This window comes from Helianthus annuus, chromosome 7, assembly GCF_002127325.2.
Source record: "Helianthus annuus cultivar XRQ/B chromosome 7, HanXRQr2.0-SUNRISE, whole genome shotgun sequence".
In the NCBI taxonomy this organism is placed as follows: Eukaryota; Viridiplantae; Streptophyta; class Magnoliopsida; order Asterales; family Asteraceae; genus Helianthus; species Helianthus annuus.
Window position 1 is genome coordinate 134,020,634 of NC_035439.2, and position 8,529 is coordinate 134,029,162.

Here is an 8,529-nt window from a genome sequence, read left to right on the forward strand (position 1 = left end):
CCCGCCATCCAATACCTATGGGCATTGAAGGAGATCCTACTAAATTTGACCCAGGTCCCAAGCAGGACCTCTAAACGCTGAACAAGGGCAAGACCCTTACCAAACCGTTCCTGTAACGCCTCGTATTTCAGCTTTTTTTTGTTATTATTATTTGTTTATTTTATTTATTTATTTTTCTCGTTGAAATTACGGGCTACTTAAACACGGGGATTGGGCTTGTGGGCCTTGGGCCCAAGCCCAAAGCTCACTTAAATCAACCCTAACCCTAAGTATATAAAGGTTGCTATAACCTTATCCTCACATTTTCAAAACCTCAGACCAAACCACGCACACAACTGCTCTCTCTTTCTTCCTCATTTCTTGTTATTCCACAACCCTCCTCCCTCTTGATTTAAAACACATACCAAAAAAAAAATGCAACATATACTACTCTGCTCCCTCCCTCACTCTCGATTACATTCGCAGACAACACACCATCCCCTGCCTCCCCCCTTCTGATCGACAAGACGTACGACCACCACCACCGTCCGGTGGTGGTGCGGCGAAGGAGATAAGAAGATAGAGGGGAGAGAGAGAGGAGAAATCAGGAGGAAGCGGCGGAGTAGGTGGCAGAACCGCCGTGTGCGGTGGCATGGCGTCGGGAAGACTCGGTCCGACGACGTCCTCCTCCGGTAACCTTTCAACTCTCTTCCATTTTCAGTTAAATTTTGCAAGACCATCCATTCTCCGGCCGTTTGGGTTCGTGACAGGTTGTCGGTTCGGGTTTCGGGACTGGCCGACGGCAGTGGTGGTGCCGACAGTGGTGACGCCGACCGTGGATGCCTCGAGTTATGTTCAGTTCGAGTTTTGGTTCAGGTTCACTCCGGTCAGACTTGGGTTCATTTTACTCGGTTTGGTTCGGGTCCCGCTTCGATTCGTGTTTCAAGTTTCGGTCAGTTGTCTTGGTTTGAGTCTCGGTTCAGCCGGAGCCGTACGAAGGATCGACCGGAGATATTACTCATCTTGTTCGGTCTCGCCGAAGTAAACTGCAATCACCGGAGCTTGAGTACGTCACCGGAACTTTGCCAAACAACCCGAAGCGAAGCGGAGTTTACGACGGAACTCGAATCCACATCGTTTCGGTATACGTTTCTCGTTCCTTGTTCTCTTCATTAATTTTCTGTTGAAGTACAAAATCCTATTAACAGTGTTGCGTTCCTTTTCAAATGAAGAAGATGATTTTTAGGACTTGTTTAAGCAAAATGAAAACCAAACTAAAACATCGAGCATTCACGTTTTGTTCGGTATAATGCTTCTAAGCCTCTTTTTTTCTCATTTCTCAATGTTATGAACTTCGAAAATCCACCAAATTGTAGTTTACGTATGCATTTTATATTGAAAAAGAAGGGTAAATTAAATAGGATATATTGTGTCTCAAAAGAAAGAGTAAATATAATAAGATAAATGGATATATATTAAATTTTCAACTTCAGTAAGGGTACTTGCAACTTTCATTTCATTTGCAAAATACAGTTAATTATTAATTTCTTATTGTTATTTTAAAGGGTCAAACAACCAACTTCTTTAAACAACATTTCTATTTTGTTCTTTGTATTAAATTAGTAAATAATTTTCAGTTCCAATATAAGATAAATTAAAGCCAAGAATCTAACTGGGTTAGACACGTAGCCCAGTTGGTCGGGCAGTTCGAGCCCCGGCCTCCTATTTTGTCACTCAATCATTCGTTTTCTTTAAACCTTTATATTAATTTTCTTTCTTAATATTTCCCTAATCCTTTTTATTTATATTTAAGCTTTTACCTTTCAAAGCATTAATCCTATTACTAGTTTTAGTTATTTCCTTTCCTTTTTGGTGGTTAATCATTTTAAAATTTAATAATGTCAATTAATAAATAGTTTTAATATAATTCTTTTATGTCGAGAAAGGCATTATGAGGTACACAAAATTATTAAATTATAAACCATAAGATACTAGGAATTTTATTTAATATATAAATATTAATTAGATTGTTATGGTATGATTCCATATTTAGGTTAATCGATGTCATTCTCTTGGATTCCTCAAATCTTTACCCGTGCGTATTTGAAGAAATCGCAAACGCAACCAACGTGAGTATACTCGTATTTCCCCCTTTTTACTTTTACCACTTTTGGGGTGTAACATGTTTACCTATTAACTTACACATGAACACTTTGTTAAACACATGAACGTTCCTATAACATGCTTGTATACGTGATGACTTGATACTTTAAACTTGGGCTATTCTTATGTGTTGAACTTATCATTAACTTCGTACGAGCCAAACCTTGACATATGTAGCGCTATAGGATTAACGACCCGCCCGTAAACTTGAGGTTATGTCTTGAGCATATTGCGTTTTCTTGGTTTGATATGTTAGACACATGCCATATTTAAGGTTTATCTTGAATCATATGCTTGCCATGAGGAATTGATCACACTTTTTAACTTATGCTATGTACGTACCAAACTTGTATACTCGCCTTTGCTTTTGCATTGAATTGTATTTTTAAACATGTTACAGGTTGATGATGATGAAATGAAAACGGATAGCAAAGATGCCTAAATACTCACTTAGACGTTTAGGTTTAAAGTGTTGTATCAATTTTGTTTATGTTATGTTGAACAATGTTGTTATTTGCTTTTCTTGTAATGTTTTGACATTTATTTTGGAAATGAAATTTGGATTATTAAATTATTGTCACAAATAGCGTTATGATGTCTCGAGCAATCTTCACACTTCGTCTCATCCCGATGTTTCCGCCATTGGTTGGGGTGTGACAGATTGGTATCAGAGCCATAACTATAGGGAATTAGGAAAAATTGCCATGCTTTTTACCTAGTCTATAGTTCTAGAGCTTTATTCTTATGTTTTGCTTGAACCACTTGCATGATACTTTATTTGCTCCCTATTTATTTTCTTTTGGCCTTTTAAACATATATGTCACTTTTGTGTTAATACTTGCTTTATTATTTGTTAATACTTGTTGTAATGTCCTAATCTTTATGTGCCATTTTTTTTACGTGTTATTTTCTTGAGATGCTTCATGTGCTTATACTTATTATTATTTTGAGCATACGTCTTTTTACTCGTTTATACTAAAATCAAAACCACTCGTAATACACAAACGAGACACTTCACCAAAATAGGCGTGAAACCCACGATTTTGTGATCAACTCTCAATCCATCTACTTTTCCTTTTTACATGAAATTCACCATCAAGTTAGGAGTGAAATCCTCACCTTGGTGGAGAAATTCAAATTTCAAATTCTAGTGGACCCTCGTCAAAGTGTTGAAATTAAATTTTGACCCGACGAGTACCAACCACACTTAGGATACGAAATCGTCAAGTTAGGGGTGAAACCCGCACCTTGTCGACTAGTTCCACTCCTTGATTTTCTCATAAATCCCGCCAAGTCTCGGAATTTCAATTGATTTGGGACATGTATTAACCGGAAGGGTAAATACCGTTAACCGACTTGTCGGCGAGAGTATTTCACCTATTAGGCCAAAGCATGCTCCTCAAATTCGAAAGACTTTTCGACCACTTTGGTTAGTCAACGTTCCGTTTTAGAACCATCCAAGTTTTAATCGAACTTACGTTTTATTGATTTTGATCTTTTATGATACAATCATCTCTTTTCAATTTTGAACTATTTTTGAGATTTCACTTTTACACATGCATTATACTAACACTTTTCATACGATTATACAATGTAACTTTATTTATATTCCTTGTAACAAAAATGGAGACATATCATCAAGATAGGAGTGATTTCCTTACCTTGATGACTAACTCCGTTTCTTTTTTTTTTCATCTTACAACGACCTCACCCACGAGTTAGGGGTGATTCCCTCACTTAGATGATCGTTACCAAAACTTTCTTTTAATAGACTTTATTATGTACACACTATCATATTTATACCCAAATTGATTATTATTAATCAAATTCTTATACATCTCAACATGCATTATTTATTTAAACTTACTTCTTAACCCACAACCTATTTTCACAATCACTCACATCCACGAAATTCTTAATATTACCGTAAACGCTCATTTCTTGATTTTCCAAATTTCCTGAAATGCTACTTATCAATTTAGTCGGCCTAATAAACCCATTGCCCACAAAATTTCTTATTCCACGTAATTACAAAAAAAAAAAAAAAAAAAAAAAAACTCATCTCGCATCATTAAACTAAAAATCGTTATTTTTCAATTGAGAGTCAAGCCAACCTTCCATACAAAATATTACAAATATTATCCGGTCGTTTACCAAAACTCTTTTTCAAAATCAATAAAGTATTTTATTAAGAACAATTTTCACGATCACTAAGCTCATATACCAAATTCCTTTTCTAAGGATCGACGTTTTCACGAGAAACTCCAAATTTCAAATTTCTTATTTTAATGCAAGATCCTTTAAAATGATGTAAACTTACTACCTTCAAAAATCTTTTTCATACACCACTCAATACGTAAAGAAACTTCATAGGAACCGACCATTTTTTTTACTTACATAAATTCTTTTAAAACAATAGTAGCATTTCCGCTCTTTTACAAGGTACATCCCGCACAACTGATAGATACTTTACATACCCTTGACATTCACAAACTAGATTTTGCATTCCAAGTCAAACTCAATCTATTTTGATTCGGCGAACCTAACGTTTCGTTTAAACAACTATACATGCATATCATCATAAACGTCTTAGTAGAAACCTCGTGACGCTTTTGTTATATCATACGTTTTACATACTCAAATTTCTCAAATGTTTTATATGCTTAAATTCGTTATGTTTCAACATATACTACATACGTAATCCTTATTATCCGTATCTACACTCATACTCATACTCGTGACAATACATTTTATGTTTATACTTATACTCATACTACTCATACGTTTTATGTTCATACTTACGTGCATATTCATGCTTAAACTTATACTTATGCTCATACTTTTGTTCATACTCATGATTCATACATTCGTACCCGTACGCGAGCGTAATCCGAGGGATTCAGTTACGTGGGTCCCATACATACTTAAGCATGGACTTGCTTATATATTACATTCTTACACGTACACATTCTTAATTTTTTAAATTATGTATACCCTAATTTATACACAACTAGTACAAGCTACGCGGATCATGCGACGATCAATATAATCGCGGGTGCACACGGGATTATAGTGATAGGCGTATGAGAACCATAGAGTGTACTATTGTGTATGGTAAAACACGGAACGTAACGTGACACGAATAACGAAACAGACGTAACACGGCCAAAACATGGTGGATATGCCGCTGGTACTTCCTATATATAAGTGTTTCCACCATGTTACCAAACTTTCGTAAAACGTGCCATGAGAATTTCAGTGTTTTACAGACTTTTTGGACCTAATACAAACTTTAAGCAACTCACAAACGCATTATATCTGATTATCCACGACGAGACTTCATTCTTAACCCGCTACTTTTGTCTATCCGTTGCTTATGCTATTCTTACACTCATAGCCGTTATTAGATCGATCGTTCACCCTTATACCTCAAATATTCTCTGTTGTCTCAAACTCCAAAGCCTCAATTTTAAACATTCCTCTTCTGTTTGCTAAAACCCTTTTAAGTCTTCCTTCTAAATAAATTTCGGGACGAAATTTCCTAAAGGAGGGGAGACTGTAACGCCTCGTATTTCAGCTTTTTTTTATTATTATTATTTGTTTATTTTATTTATTTATTTTTCTCGTTGAAATTACGGGCTACTTAAACACGGGGATTGGGCTTGTGGGCCTTGGGCCCAAGCCCAAAGCTCACTTAAATCAACCCTAACCCTAAGTATATAAAGGTTGCTATAACCTTATCCTCACATTTTCAAAACCTCAGACCAAACCACGCACACAACTGCTCTCTCTTTCTTCCTCATTTCTTGTTATTCCACAACCCTCCTCCCTCTTGATTTAAAACACATACCAAAAAAAAAATGCAACATATACTACTCTGCTCCCTCCCTCACTCTCGATTACATTCGCAGACAACACACCATCCCCTGCCTCCCCCCTTCTGATCGACAAGACGTACGACCACCACCACCGTCCGGTGGTGGTGCGGCGAAGGAGATAAGAAGATAGAGGGGAGAGAGAGAGGAGAAATCAGGAGGAAGCGGCGGAGTAGGTGGCAGAACCGCCGTGTGCGGTGGCATGGCGTCGGGAAGACTCGGTCCGACGACGTCCTCCTCCGGTAACCTTTCAACTCTCTTCCATTTTCAGTTAAATTTTGCAAGACCATCCATTCTCCGGCCGTTTGGGTTCGTGACAGGTTGTCGGTTCGGGTTTCGGGACTGGCCGACGGCAGTGGTGGTGCCGACAGTGGTGACGCCGACCGTGGATGCCTCGAGTTATGTTCAGTTCGAGTTTTGGTTCAGGTTCACTCCGGTCAGACTTGGGTTCATTTTACTCGGTTTGGTTCGGGTCCCGCTTCGATTCGTGTTTCAAGTTTCGGTCAGTTGTCTTGGTTTGAGTCTCGGTTCAGCCGGAGCCGTACGAAGGATCGACCGGAGATATTACTCATCTTGTTCGGTCTCGCCGAAGTAAACTGCAATCACCGGAGCTTGAGTACGTCACCGGAACTTTGCCAAACAACCCGAAGCGAAGCGGAGTTTACGACGGAACTCGAATCCACATCGTTTCGGTATACGTTTCTCGTTCCTTGTTCTCTTCATTAATTTTCTGTTGAAGTACAAAATCCTATTAACAGTGTTGCGTTCCTTTTCAAATGAAGAAGATGATTTTTAGGACTTGTTTAAGCAAAATGAAAACCAAACTAAAACATCGAGCATTCACGTTTTGTTCGGTATAATGCTTCTAAGCCTCTTTTTTTCTCATTTCTCAATGTTATGAACTTCGAAAATCCACCAAATTGTAGTTTACGTATGCATTTTATATTGAAAAAGAAGGGTAAATTAAATAGGATATATTGTGTCTCAAAAGAAAGAGTAAATATAATAAGATAAATGGATATATATTAAATTTTCAACTTCAGTAAGGGTACTTGCAACTTTCATTTCATTTGCAAAATACAGTTAATTATTAATTTCTTATTGTTATTTTAAAGGGTCAAACAACCAACTTCTTTAAACAACATTTCTATTTTGTTCTTTGTATTAAATTAGTAAATAATTTTCAGTTCCAATATAAGATAAATTAAAGCCAAGAATCTAACTGGGTTAGACACGTAGCCCAGTTGGTCGGGCAGTTCGAGCCCCGGCCTCCTATTTTGTCACTCAATCATTCGTTTTCTTTAAACCTTTATATTAATTTTCTTTCTTAATATTTCCCTAATCCTTTTTATTTATATTTAAGCTTTTACCTTTCAAAGCATTAATCCTATTACTAGTTTTAGTTATTTCCTTTCCTTTTTGGTGGTTAATCATTTTAAAATTTAATAATGTCAATTAATAAATAGTTTTAATATAATTCTTTTATGTCGAGAAAGGCATTATGAGGTACACAAAATTATTAAATTATAAACCATAAGATACTAGGAATTTTATTTAATATATAAATATTAATTAGATTGTTATGGTATGATTCCATATTTAGGTTAATCGATGTCATTCTCTTGGATTCCTCAAATCTTTACCCGTGCGTATTTGAAGAAATCGCAAACGCAACCAACGTGAGTATACTCGTATTTCCCCCTTTTTACTTTTACCACTTTTGGGGTGTAACATGTTTACCTATTAACTTACACATGAACACTTTGTTAAACACATGAACGTTCCTATAACATGCTTGTATACGTGATGACTTGATACTTTAAACTTGGGCTATTCTTATGTGTTGAACTTATCATTAACTTCGTACGAGCCAAACCTTGACATATGTAGCGCTATAGGATTAACGACCCGCCCGTAAACTTGAGGTTATGTCTTGAGCATATTGCGTTTTCTTGGTTTGATATGTTAGACACATGCCATATTTAAGGTTTATCTTGAATCATATGCTTGCCATGAGGAATTGATCACACTTTTTAACTTATGCTATGTACGTACCAAACTTGTATACTCGCCTTTGCTTTTGCATTGAATTGTATTTTTAAACATGTTACAGGTTGATGATGATGAAATGAAAACGGATAGCAAAGATGCCTAAATACTCACTTAGACGTTTAGGTTTAAAGTGTTGTATCAATTTTGTTTATGTTATGTTGAACAATGTTGTTATTTGCTTTTCTTGTAATGTTTTGACATTTATTTTGGAAATGAAATTTGGATTATTAAATTATTGTCACAAATAGCGTTATGATGTCTCGAGCAATCTTCACACTTCGTCTCATCCCGATGTTTCCGCCATTGGTTGGGGTGTGACAGTTCCCTTAACCCCCGACCAGGTAGCCAACATACCTCCATATAGACCGTGGAGATATGAATGGTGAAAATCTTTTATTTTATATAGACAGTAAAATAATGCCAAGACACCACGGACAAACGATAAGGAAAGATCACCTTC

General features: G+C 36.6%; 2 long non-coding RNA genes across 2 annotated transcripts; both read left to right on the top strand.

The window, feature by feature from the left end:
* Positions 1–315: 315 nt before the first annotated feature.
* LOC110896132 lies at positions 316–2,726 on the top strand. The gene is made up of 3 exons (XR_002567708.2): positions 316–1,121; positions 2,033–2,108; positions 2,543–2,726. It is a non-coding gene; the product is annotated as an uncharacterized LOC110896132 (long non-coding RNA).
* Positions 2,727–5,903: 3,177 nt separating this feature from the next.
* Positions 5,904–8,314, top strand: LOC118479299. The gene is made up of 3 exons (XR_002567707.2): positions 5,904–6,709; positions 7,621–7,696; positions 8,131–8,314. It is a non-coding gene; the product is annotated as an uncharacterized LOC118479299 (long non-coding RNA).
* The last annotated feature ends 215 nt before the right edge of the window (positions 8,315–8,529 follow it).